This window comes from Tachysurus vachellii, chromosome 5 (assembly GCF_030014155.1).
Source record: "Tachysurus vachellii isolate PV-2020 chromosome 5, HZAU_Pvac_v1, whole genome shotgun sequence".
Lineage (NCBI taxonomy): Eukaryota > Metazoa > Chordata > Actinopteri > Siluriformes > Bagridae > Tachysurus > Tachysurus vachellii.
The window spans coordinates 30825676-30838026 of NC_083464.1; the positions used below are offsets into that span (position 1 = coordinate 30825676).

At 35.8% G+C, this 12351-nt stretch overlaps 1 protein-coding gene and 1 pseudogene across 1 annotated transcript in view; both read right to left on the reverse strand.

Annotated features, from left to right (window-relative positions):
* Positions 1–12351, reverse strand: part of LOC132846409 (uncharacterized) — a 107954-nt gene that overhangs the window by 6424 nt on the left and 89179 nt on the right. The window contains exon 2 of the transcript XR_009648510.1: positions 4880–4964. The gene's annotated coding sequence lies outside the window, so the exon portion shown is untranslated. The remainder of the gene's footprint in view (positions 1–4879; positions 4965–12351) is intronic.
* On the reverse strand, positions 733–2229 carry LOC132845408 (C-C chemokine receptor type 7-like; annotated as a pseudogene).

Below are 12351 nucleotides of genomic sequence, written 5' to 3' on the forward strand. Positions count from 1 at the left end.
AAAGAACGTGTCCCAGTAGTGTTAGAATTCTAGTATAAATTTGAACTATTACATATCTAATGTCGGTTATAAGAATTTAGAAAATTGTGGCTTAAACCATATGTTCACTAGAATTTCTCAAATGAGAATAAAATCATATTAAATTCAATGATTATCATCATGATCATATTAACGCTCTTTCGATTGTCTGTTTATTTTATTATCTGTTGTGTTTTTGTTAAGCTCATATGTGAAGTTCACTTCAACTCACTTAAGAAAACAAGCTGAACGTTACACATCTCGTTATCCACGTCTTTGAAAAAGTTATTTAGAAACTTGAACAAGTGTCGGCTCAGTACATCCCACACTAACACTGCCAAGTTCCTTTGCCACTCCTTTGTGACAACTGGAAATGTCCATACTGGACTGGGATCATGTTTAAACATTTTAGCCTTGACATCACAACCGATACTGTAATTTGTTTGTCTGATTAATTGCCATAATTTGGTTGAGCTTTTTTTGATGTTTAAATTGCTTAAAGAAAAAAATGCTTTAATTTGTTTGTTAATTGGTTTGTAGCATTTTGCAAATGTGAGAAATCAGAGAAAGCAATTTGAGTATTTCATTGTTTATTTATATGTATAACAAAAAACAAGATACTGATGGATTTGTGTTGTGTTTAATGGTCATAAATTGATTGTAAATTGCAACTCAATCCACAAGCATTTACATTAAGCACATTTACCACTCGCTGTGAATTACTGCAACATTAATACGGCCCTTTATTAAGTCTAGACTTAAAAAGACAAACAACAAATATATTATATAATATTTGATATTAGGCTGAAATGTTTAACAAATAACTTGATCTTGTTATATTAAGTTTTTCTACTCTAAAAAAAGGAAAAAGATCCATTATATTGTTAAAAGATTGGAAAGAAACAGAAATGAGCTGCTCTGAGAATAGTTCCATCTGCAAGGATGTAATAAGATATAGTAACAAGTGATATACATGTTTTCTGTAAAGTGACATTGAAGCTTAATGGAAGGAGCCTCCAGTGACAGGACAGAGGACTTTTCTGCTTCTTGGTAACATGGCAAGTGAATAAAGGATTGAATGTTTACAGCTGTTATAACACAATTTAGATTTTTATAAAACACTTACATTTAAAGAAACATAATGAACTTCAGGGTAGAAACAGAAACATTTGATTAAAATAGAAAGGTCACTGGTAAGTTGAATAAACAGTACCCCCAGGTTTTTGCAATTCTGGGAAGGTAGAAGAGAAAAATATGTTGCGTGTATATGATAATTGAGGCACACCTTCAGGATTTTTGCCAGTGTCAAGTAAGAATTTAGGTGAATTAAGATCATAAGGTATAGTACTAGTAAGAGGAGGGGATGAGAGAGCCGCTGAGCTTCCATGTTCCAGTTTTGGTGTCAGGTGTGACAGGCAAGAACAGATGCAACCACAATCACGCAGAAACCGCATCACGTCGTTTCGGAATCTTACTCCTACGAGGGCGTAGAGCAGAGGGTTGAGGCAGCAGCGGACGTAAGCAAGACTGTGGGTGATGTCCTCTGCCAGGTGAATGCCTGACCACAGCTCACAAGTATAACTGGTTGTGAATATTCGGATAGAAAGCACTATGGCGTACGGCAGTTGGAACAGCAGGAAGAGCCCAATCAGTGCTACTATGAGTCGCAGTGTTTTCTGTTTGCGAAAGCACTTTCCCCGGCCCTGCATCAACACGTGGCCGATGGCTCTGTAACACACCAGCATGGCAACGCATGGCACACAAAATCCTGTGATCTTTGCCACACGTGACCACGTCTTTACCCTCACGTTGCCATAATCATTCCTTATGTACTCGCACCTCAACGAATCTGGATTCACAGATGTGGTCAGTAGCTCTGGCAAGCTGAGAATGAAGGACGTCACCACCACGGCAGTCACAGACAACTTACTGTAGCATAGCATACTTGGACGTAAAGCCTGAGCAGCCTTGGCCCATACAACAAGCATGTAACGATCGATGCTTATGCATGCTAACAGCAACACAGAAAAGGAAGACGTCGGTCATGCAGCGCAGATGCACGCGCCGATACTTGCCGAATGTGGCAATTACCAAACTATTCCCAATTACACCAAGGAGGAAGGCGATGATGAAAACCGTGACCTGGACAGCCATGCTGGCCAACTTGTGGCTGTTGTCTGGCTCACACATCTCAATGGGAATGCAGTTGTTACCTGTATTAAAGAGATAAATGTAGAGCTTGGTAACAGAAATAATAATCGCTAATTCAAACCAAAATGATCTCTACAAATTCACTCATGTCCAAAAAAGTCTAACTTTGTAACTTTACAGGCCTGTAAATATAGGCCTGCAAGAACAAAATAAATGCCAATGTCAAATACTACAAGATATTCAATGAAGACACAAAATACTATACACAATAAAATTCCAAGTAATTCACAGGCTGCCAAAATTCAACATAATAATCAAGTAGTGTGAAAACACGTGCCTATTGGGGGGAAATCGGGTTGTAAGCTGCTGCCCCCATGTGGTCAAAAACAGCATTGGTGGATATGTGTTTGTTGAACTTTTAGTTATCTGTGCATTTTTCATAATAATCGGAATACTCCTGGGTGACATTTTCAAGCTTGGCTTTATAAGAGGTGCTGTTTTCGTCCATTGCTCTAAAACACACACACACACACACACACACCACACACACACATACACACAAGTATATCAACTGTACATAGAATTTAAGCATAAACATTTTTTATTAGTACTTCAATGATACATTCAAGGATACATTCATGTAAACAAAACCAAAAATAATGAACATAATTATAATTATTGTCAATATAGCAGGTAACCTCATGAAAAAGGTCTCTGAAAATGTATAAAATGTACTATTTGGTTCATACATGTTCCAATCATGGATCACTTAAATTCTATTTATTTGAAGCTATCCTGCGTATGGGTCTGTCTTCCTCCTCCCTGTGTGACACTTACACATCTCTAAAAAATTAATTTTAATAATGATGAATGATATAATTCCATAATGAATGACCAGTTCCATAACTGTGCCATATTTCTAGAAAAAATAACACGTGAATAAGCAATTATATGCTATCTTTATTATTATTATTATTATTATTACTAGTAGTAGTAGTAGTAGTAGTTGTAGTTATTACTAATAATAATACTACTACTAGTAGTAGTTGTAGTAGTAGTAGTTATTACTACTTAAATTAGTTATTAAATTTGAAGATGCTTGACATCTAAAATGTTTGCCAATTCTACTAGATTTATTTGATTACGTTTAATTATTATTAGTACCAGTTATGTTTTTTAATTTCACTTTTTCAACAGCAATTTTTCAACACGTATTATGTTAATAAATGATTGACAACTTACACATTTACAGATACAGTAAACGTGGAATGGGTAACATTGTTAAGGTGGTGATGTTTTAGCTGTAGCAGTGACCACTGGTGGACAGGTTCCATTATTGCAGGCGCTCTGCATTTTAATGGTATACTCACAAATAAATAAATCAATGTATTTATTTATAAATACTACATGTCCATCTATCTGTGTTCATTAAACATGTTTATTTACGACTGTACACTAACTGAACCAAAGGAAGTGTGGCGGAACGAGTCGCCTAGAGTCGATTTGTGGATGTTCGGACTGGATGTGTCGACTCCTTCGAAGCTTCACATCAACTAAGAAAGTTCAGATACCCAGCAATATTTTCTTTTACAATAATAGTTACAACCATTAAAATAACATGTAGCTAATGTAATACACTACTACACGAGGCTGTTTTCCGCGAATTTGTTATCTTTCTCTTCCAAACAGCTGCTGAAATCGTTTAAAGTAAGCGCTGTTTTTCGAGACGCCACTTGGACGATACCAACTTGTGTAACGGAGAGGGGTGGGTCTTTTAGTATTTTATCTGATTTATTATAAAAGACTCATAATCGATTGTCAACACCAATAATGTTATAAAATAAATTAATACTACATATATTTATCTGATCATGATATAAATATTAGGGCGTTGTAATTGTTAGTTCAAATTAATGGGAGACTTTACCTCCCCTCACCCTCACACCCGGAAACAACGCCCATAAATCTACTACAAATTACATTTATTTATTCCTGTTTTACCGCAGCAGTTTTCCAACACGAATGACGAATATTAATTAATGATTAATATCTTACCAGATTAATAGTAACACTAAATGTAGAACGAATTCCATAAATATAAAATGTAAATGTATTTAGCATGGTGGATTTTAAGCTGTGTAGAGCGACCCCTAGTGGACAAATTCAGCTACTGTAGACGCCATAATTTTTTAGCTATAAGAAACATTCATTCATTCATTCATTCACTCATTCATTCATTCATTCATTCATTTTCTACCGCTTATCCGAACTGTCACGGGGAGCCTGTGCCTATCTCAGGCGTCATCGGGCATCAAGGCAGGATACACCCTGGACGGAGTGCCAACCCATCGCAGGGCACACACTCTCATTCACTCATGCAATCACACACTACGGACAATTTTCCAGAGATGCCAGTCAACCTAGCATGCATGTCTTTGGACCGGGGAAGGAAACCGGAGTACCCGGAGGAAACCCCTGAGGCACGGGGAGAACATGCAAACTCCACACACACAAGGCGGAGGCGGGAATCAAACCCCCAACCCTGGAGGTGTGAGGGGAACGTGCTAACCACTAAGCCACCATGCCCCCCTTTATAAGAAACATAAAGAAATAAAATAATGCTAGCACTGAACAGCATTTTAACACCATTTAAAACTGATCATCTTATGAATTTGTTGAATTCATAATACTTTTATACAATTATACTTACTTAAATTTGAGCACCTCACTCTGGGCAGCCGTCAGGTAAATTGGAAAAGGAAATGGTTTCCACAGGATCATACACCTTGACCTACCTTTCTGCCTTCCATAATATAAAAATAAACTATTTTTTAACTAGGAATTTTTTAATTTTTAATTTGCAATTGTTATTTATTTAATTTTTCTTTAAAAAACTTATAGAATCCCTTTTTTTCAAGTACAACAACAAAGACAATAAAACAGCAGAATTTCTTTCTTTAAGTAATCAATGGGTTTGGGATAATTTTGGTTTCAGGAGATCAAATGTTGTAATGTAGCCTTTAATTGATGATTCTTTCTTTAACTTTCTTTCTTTAAGTTTCTGTGTTTGAATCATACTCATAAAATCTCAGTGTAACGAACAATCAGGGTTCTTCCTCTCTATGCATCACGAGGAGCTTTGGGTCCTGTTGTGCAGCAGCAAAGATAAAATTGTGAACCTTTTTTACTCTTGTCCGTGCCTACAAGTGCGCAACAGCGTGTAGAGTTTTAGTTAGTTTAAAGAAATTATTTAAGAAAATGGATAAAAATCTGTCTGGGATACTTAAGAATTGTCCTATAATTAATTGGAAAGGGTTAATTATGAATAAATGTGAACTGCTCATCTAACAAGGTGTTCTGTCCCTTTCTGTATTAGTGAACCAAGCCTGAGTTTTCTCCGTATGACATGTGAGCCAGTGCGAGCCACGTGTAAACGTCCAGACACACGCCACGGTTGTACTCTCGACCATTCCATGGACAATGAAGAAGATTTTAGAGAGCTGCTCATGCCAGCAGGATTTAGATGGCATTTTCTTTTTGGCAGTTTGCTGCTCTTTTCAGCCTGGATTCCCTGCAGGTGAAACTCAGGGGACTCGGCTTGCGCTTGGAGGCGAGCTTTCAAAGACTTTGATTTTTTAGTCTGACGGCAAGTAAAAACGAAACACACACACACAGACAGACACACACACACACACACACACACACACACACACACACACACACACACACACACAAAAGATTCTCAGGCTGGGCTACCTAACATAGAAAGGGAAAGACAAACATCATGATAGAAAAGAAGAAAAATAAAGATTTTTTTTGCCATCATGCACGAGCAAATTTTTAACGATTGCTTTTTATTTTCTATTTATTTATTTGTTTGTTTGTTTATTTATTTATTTATTCATTAATTTATTTATATTATTATTTTTTTTTAGACATTTCAGAAATCACAGGTCAGTTGTTACAGGAGTTCCTCAGCAGGTTACCAAAAAAGCTTGGAACCAACTTGAATTTAACTCTGAGTAACTCTGTAAGACTGCGATCATTTGTTTGGCTCCAGGGTGTTAAGCGCGGAAAAGTTTTACAAGCAACGCCGTTTTTCTTTTTGACACCTTGATATATGCCAACCAGTTCATGTTTAGCGTTAAAAACAGGTGAGCCACTGTGTCCAGGTTTACCTGCTACAGACATTAAAAACCTGCTTGAATTTTGGTCTAAGATTACACCCTCCTGCTTCTGAAAATTACAATTAGGATCCCGGGTATAAAAGTATATACTGTCATTTTTATCCATTTTAACTATCTGATTTTGAAAACCATCTCCAAGGGGACTAGTATTGCCTAGTAATTTAACAAAAGCCAGATCTCGAGCTTTGTCAGTGTTACAACATTTAGTAAACTCAGCCTTATAGATCAGTTTAACGTCTTTAGTAGGAAAAGCAATGAGTATCCCTAAATGTGGATCCTTAACTACATGAAAGGCAGTCAAGACATAGCCACAACCATAATAACAGCCAAGTCCATTACAAATATATTGTTTATCATGCCTAATAATGATTATTATGCAAGGTGTTTCCTTTTGGAATCACCAGCTCCATGTCAGCATTATATTCTAAAATTTCTCCATTTGTAGATTCAAATTTTTCAGAATATTCCTCTATCATCTCATTCCTAAGCCAAAGTGGATCTGAACTATTATTGGACTGTGCATCTGCATTGTGCACCATGTATTGTTTATTAAATAAATCATTTTACATCCACATTAGGTTGGTGTATGATGTGAAAACCTGTGAAATCAGAAAAAAGTCAGTGTAAGCAGAGAATGATGATGATGATGATGATGATGATGATGATGATGATGATTAGTAATAGTAATGTTTACAGTTTTTTTCTGGTTACACAAATCTCACATATCACAGATACTTTTGTGAAAACCTCTGAAAATCTCCCACACAGCTAATGCCAGAGTTTTTCAACACCATCAGATTTTTTTTTTCTTAAATGACTTGTTGTTTCTTGTCTCTTGACTCATTGCAGCACTGAACGCTGATTTTCCCAAGTTGCAATCGAACAAACAAGACTTTAGTTAACCTCAAACTTTACCACAAGAGTTCAAGCCAGATAAATATGAAACAGAGGAGTGTAGTCAAGTAAATTAATTTAAGTAATTAAATTAAGTAAATTAAGTACATTAATGACAGAAATAAAATAGTTTGAAGTCACTCACCATTTCCTTTTCCAATTACTCTTTTTATCGACTGCCGTAGAGAATATAAAACCGATGCGTTTTATATCGTCAGCCAATCATCTTCGAACAGCAAAACTCACCAACAAAGCCAAAACAAAACCCCACCTGCCTAGTAGCTTCAAGCACAACATGACTCATCCAAGTTTACAAGGAAGACTTTTGGCGAGGATGTTTCTCTGTGCTGGGTCTCGGGTGAAGAAATAAACTCAAACCTATTCCAAATATCCGACTGTATATAATTACCAGAGACACTTCCTCTTCAGCAAGCGCTTAAAAAACGATTTTACTTGTTTGTTTTCTTTCTGTAATATTATGAATGTTCTTAAAGCACAGGATTTTTTTCTCCTTCTTTGATCATTTTTTATGATTTGTGTCACTTGCATCATTTGTGTACAATGAATAATTTGATTGTGTTAATATTTTTTTCTTTTTACATCACTAGCAGGTTATTTATGAGGTAAAGTTAAGAATGTTTAATGGCATATAACAATTCTCATTGTTCAATTGTTCTTCCAGTTCTGCTTCAGAACATGTTTACTGGATTTACAGTTTTGTTTTTACTCCTTCACTTCACTTTCATTTCTTGCTTCCTGCTCATTTTCCTGGAAATCAGTCACACTTTTACTATCTACCTCAAGGTTTTTGTGGATCACAGGTTTGTGTGTGTATGAGAAATTATTATCGTCTATTTCACTGTAGGTTTTCTGTGCTTCTAGACATGAATATGGATATTCATTAAAGACCAATTAAACCAAACCTTCCCATATTGATTCTAATATTTTCTTATTATTTTAAGCAGCAGTTTTGTCCCTGCACTCCAGACCTTGAAAGGTTATAATATTCAAAGTTTCAGACATTAATTCAATTCAATTTATTTGTAAAGTGCTTTAACAATTCACATAGTCTCAAAGCTGCTTTACATCTGTATTGAAACAAAATGAAAATTTTTAAGTTTAATAAAAAAGAAATACTATATATCTCTAACAATTTTCCCTAATGAGATTTCCATGAGATGAAATGAGGAAGAAACATTGAGAGGAACCAGACTTTGAAGGGAACCCACCCTTATTTGGGTGACAGTTTAATAATGTCCTTTCCTCAACAGTTAGTAGTGGAATTAAACAACCAAGAGCTCCTGAGGAACTAACAGGTCAGCACAAAGTCTTCAAATGTTTGCTGATAAAGACAGTAGCTCAAAGACAGCGTGAGAGATTCCAGGTGACCCCGTCCACAGCAGTCCGTTGAATCGCAGGCTGTGAATGCAGATCTATCCCCATTAAAAGCATAACATATATTCATATGGGCTAAGTTATGTCAGGTGTTTGCTAGGTTGTTGCTAGGTGACACACTGTTTGTACTGACTTGGCTCTTAGATTTACTATTGTCTCCGTGCCAGAAAACCTGTTTTGTCTCACTGTCTTAATCTCTTAGTCTCTATTTGTTCTCTGTGTTATGTGCGTGTGCTTTATCCTTTTTTTGTTTGTGTTGGCCTTTTCTCTTTCCCGCTAAACTGCTGTGCTCTCCGGAGAGTCTACGCCGAGCTCGTCAGCTCTTAGCGCTGGGTTTTCTGAAAACCTCGCAAACAAGACACCTTTAGCACCTAATCCCAGATTAGTGCCATGCTTTACTTTTTATTTCTAGGACTTGCACTAGGTGCCTATCCAGATCCCTTACCTGTCGACAGATCCAGGTCTAAAGCCTGTCCTTACAGCCCTTTCCACACAGAGACGACCAACAATATAGTTTTACTATTCAACACTAATAAATTTAACTAGGGTTCTCTGGAAAAACCCTTACAACCTTACAATTAAATAAATAAAATAAATTCTCTCACCTTCCACGTGTCCAATTACTTAAGCTTCCGGCATTGATGCGGCTCACGGTGAACTCCCGAGTCCTCTCACGCTCATGGGCAATTTTGCGGTTCGAGGTGAAGTTAACAGCCTTCGAGGCTCGAGTGCGGCAAGCCGCCCCAGGAATCCCCGGAGTCGACTCTCAAGCGCGGTATCCTGCCGACAACGCCAACTTGTCGTGGAAGTTCTGAGGTTTGAGATTTAAAGTATAAAGTATTACACTGGTAGACACGGGCAAGAGTAAAAAAGGTTTCACAATTTATTGTGTTCAGCTGCGCAGCAGGACCCAACACTCCGCATATAGCATGAGAGATGAAGGGCCACGATCATTGATTACATCAAGATTTTATAGACAGAACATAAGTAAAGAAGATATGTAAAAGCAAAACATCAATCATTGGCTCAAAATCACCTCATGCTCATCTCCTGATCAGGCTAATCTTGACCGGGCCAAGGTCTGCTAGAAGGCCTACTAGAAGACTTACTGGACATTGTTTATACCTAATTCCCGACAACTCGTCTCCAGTCCCTACTGCCCTTGTCATAATCTTAAGAAAATAACTGATGACAATGTCAGTCTCTGGTCACTACAGATACAAGGAAAAAAGCATAGAAGGACAAGGCCTTATAAACATCTTCAGATGCTGTTCTTTACTGTTTAAAAGTTTGCATTGAGATAGTTGAATTTTGACACTGTTTACACTGAAGAAATTTATATTCATATCACATTGCCAAGGTTTCATTTCATTTTATATTTTCTGAAGGTTTACAGGTTTGCTGTTTTGCACTTTTTGTGACTCATTGTACTGATATTTCACTAATATTCTTCTTTTTGTAGCTTATTTTCTTAATTTTTGTTAATTTTTATATGAGATTTCTATACGAGAGGTTTTTGCCTTTTTAACTGAAATATAAAATTTTTCAGTTCCATGCTTGTATCTTGTAATACTGTTAATGTTTCTATGTACCGTATCACACTGTGCTGTGTTTGTTTCCTTGTTGTTGAGAAGTTAACTGAGCCTTTAAATCTCCTTTACAACTGCTTTACAAGGCATACTGTATATTGTCCTCGCTTTAGATGAGCTCACAAAAATAGTTAACTATAAAGTAGTAAATGGTTTTTAACTAACTGAACTGATCATGATTTATTTTAGGAATATGTGCTTATAAAGCATTTATTAACACTCAGTTACAGTACATCTAAATAATTCATTAGACTTTCTAAATGATCTTATGAACCACTGACACCCCATATATAACTGGTTTATGAGTAATTTATTATTTATTTTAAAAATATAAATTGATCATTAATTAAGGATGTAAATATAATTATTAAGCACATGATTGTATGCTTTTTGATCCAGAATAAAGCCTTTATAAACTGGTTGCAAATGCAGGAGCAATGATTTGTAAATGACTAATTAACTATTTACTCATGCTTAACTAATGCTTAATAGTGTGCAGTCATTATAAAATGTTACAGATAATTCTTTTCTTAATAAAACCTCCATTGAACACATTAACCACCACTCAAGTTTCTGCTGACACACAAAGAGGAGTGATTAAGAGCATCAACAAACAATTTTATATTCTCATTGTCACTAAAACTGCTAAACTGATACACGACTCATTTTAGATTTGTGCTAACGCTGTGGTTATAGATTGTTTTGTCTACACATTTTGTGGTCTATATAATAATATATATTATATTACAATATATATTATTATAACAAATATTTATATTTTTTATTCAGAATCAGATCAATTATATGGTAACAATAAAATATATCTGATGATCTTTGATCTTGAGTAATAGTAATGATGATCATAAAACATGCTGAAATTATTCTGTTCATGTTTGAATTGTTAATGGATAAAATTGTTAAATAAAGCATTCAGTTGAACGTTTGCTTAATCAAATGGTTAAATACTGTATGTTTTTCTGGAATTTTTCATTAACACTGGTGTTTAGACCCAGGGTAAAAACTGTTGAGAAATTGCAGAACCGAAGCCATATTTACTTTCCTTCATGACACCTCGATATATGCCGATCATTTCATCTTTAGCGTTGTAAACAGGAGAGCCACTGTCTCCAGGTTTACCTGCTACAGATATTAGAAAAGCATCAGTACACTGTTTAGAACAAATGATTTTACCCTCCTGCTTCTGAAAATTCCCGTCGGGGGTTGACGTGTAAAAATATCCTTTGTCAGTATCATTAATGTTACCAATGTGGTTCTGTAGACCAGGACCAAGTGGAGTGGTATCACCAAACAATTTAATAAAAGCCTGATCTCTGTTCAGATCGGTGTTACAAGATTTAGTAAAGCAAGCTTTATAGATCAATGCATTTGTAGATTTTTCAGTATAGAAAATACTCAGTATTTCTGAGTTTTCTTCAATAACATCTTCGATAACATGTAAGGCTGTCAATACATAGCCATAACCAAAGTAACAGCCAAGACCACGAGAGATTGAATTTGATGTAATAACATCGATAAAGCAAGGCTGTTTCTCTGTAATCATAGATTGTTACTGAGCATCATATTCTTCAATTGATTTGTTTCTGTAAACAATTAGACCATTTGAATAGTGTCATTTTTCCAGAAATTCTCCTGTAAGATAATCAATCTGTAAATGAGACATATTGAGAGCAAATGCTGAACTGTGTGCATTCAGGACGCAGTCGGGGTTTTTTAGAGTGGTTGGTTTTAAACCCCGCCCACCACCCACTCTGCTGCATGTCATTAAGCACATTAAGAACGTGCGTTTTTACATCATTTGTGTGTTTTCAATTAATGGATCATTCTTAGTTTCATCACCAGTTTTGCCTGTTTAATCATTTTTTTTTTTTGTACATATTTTTAACCTGTCTCCATCTAAAGAAAGTGTCCCGTATAAGATTCAAAGTGTCTGTTTGTTGGCAAAGTGTTTGTTGATCTACAGTGGTGTGAAAAAGTGTTTGCCCCTTCCTGATTTTTTTATTTTTTTGCATGTTTGTCACACTTTAATGTTTCAGATCATCAAACAAATTTAAATATTAGTCAAAGATAACACAGGTAAATACAACATGCAGTTTTTA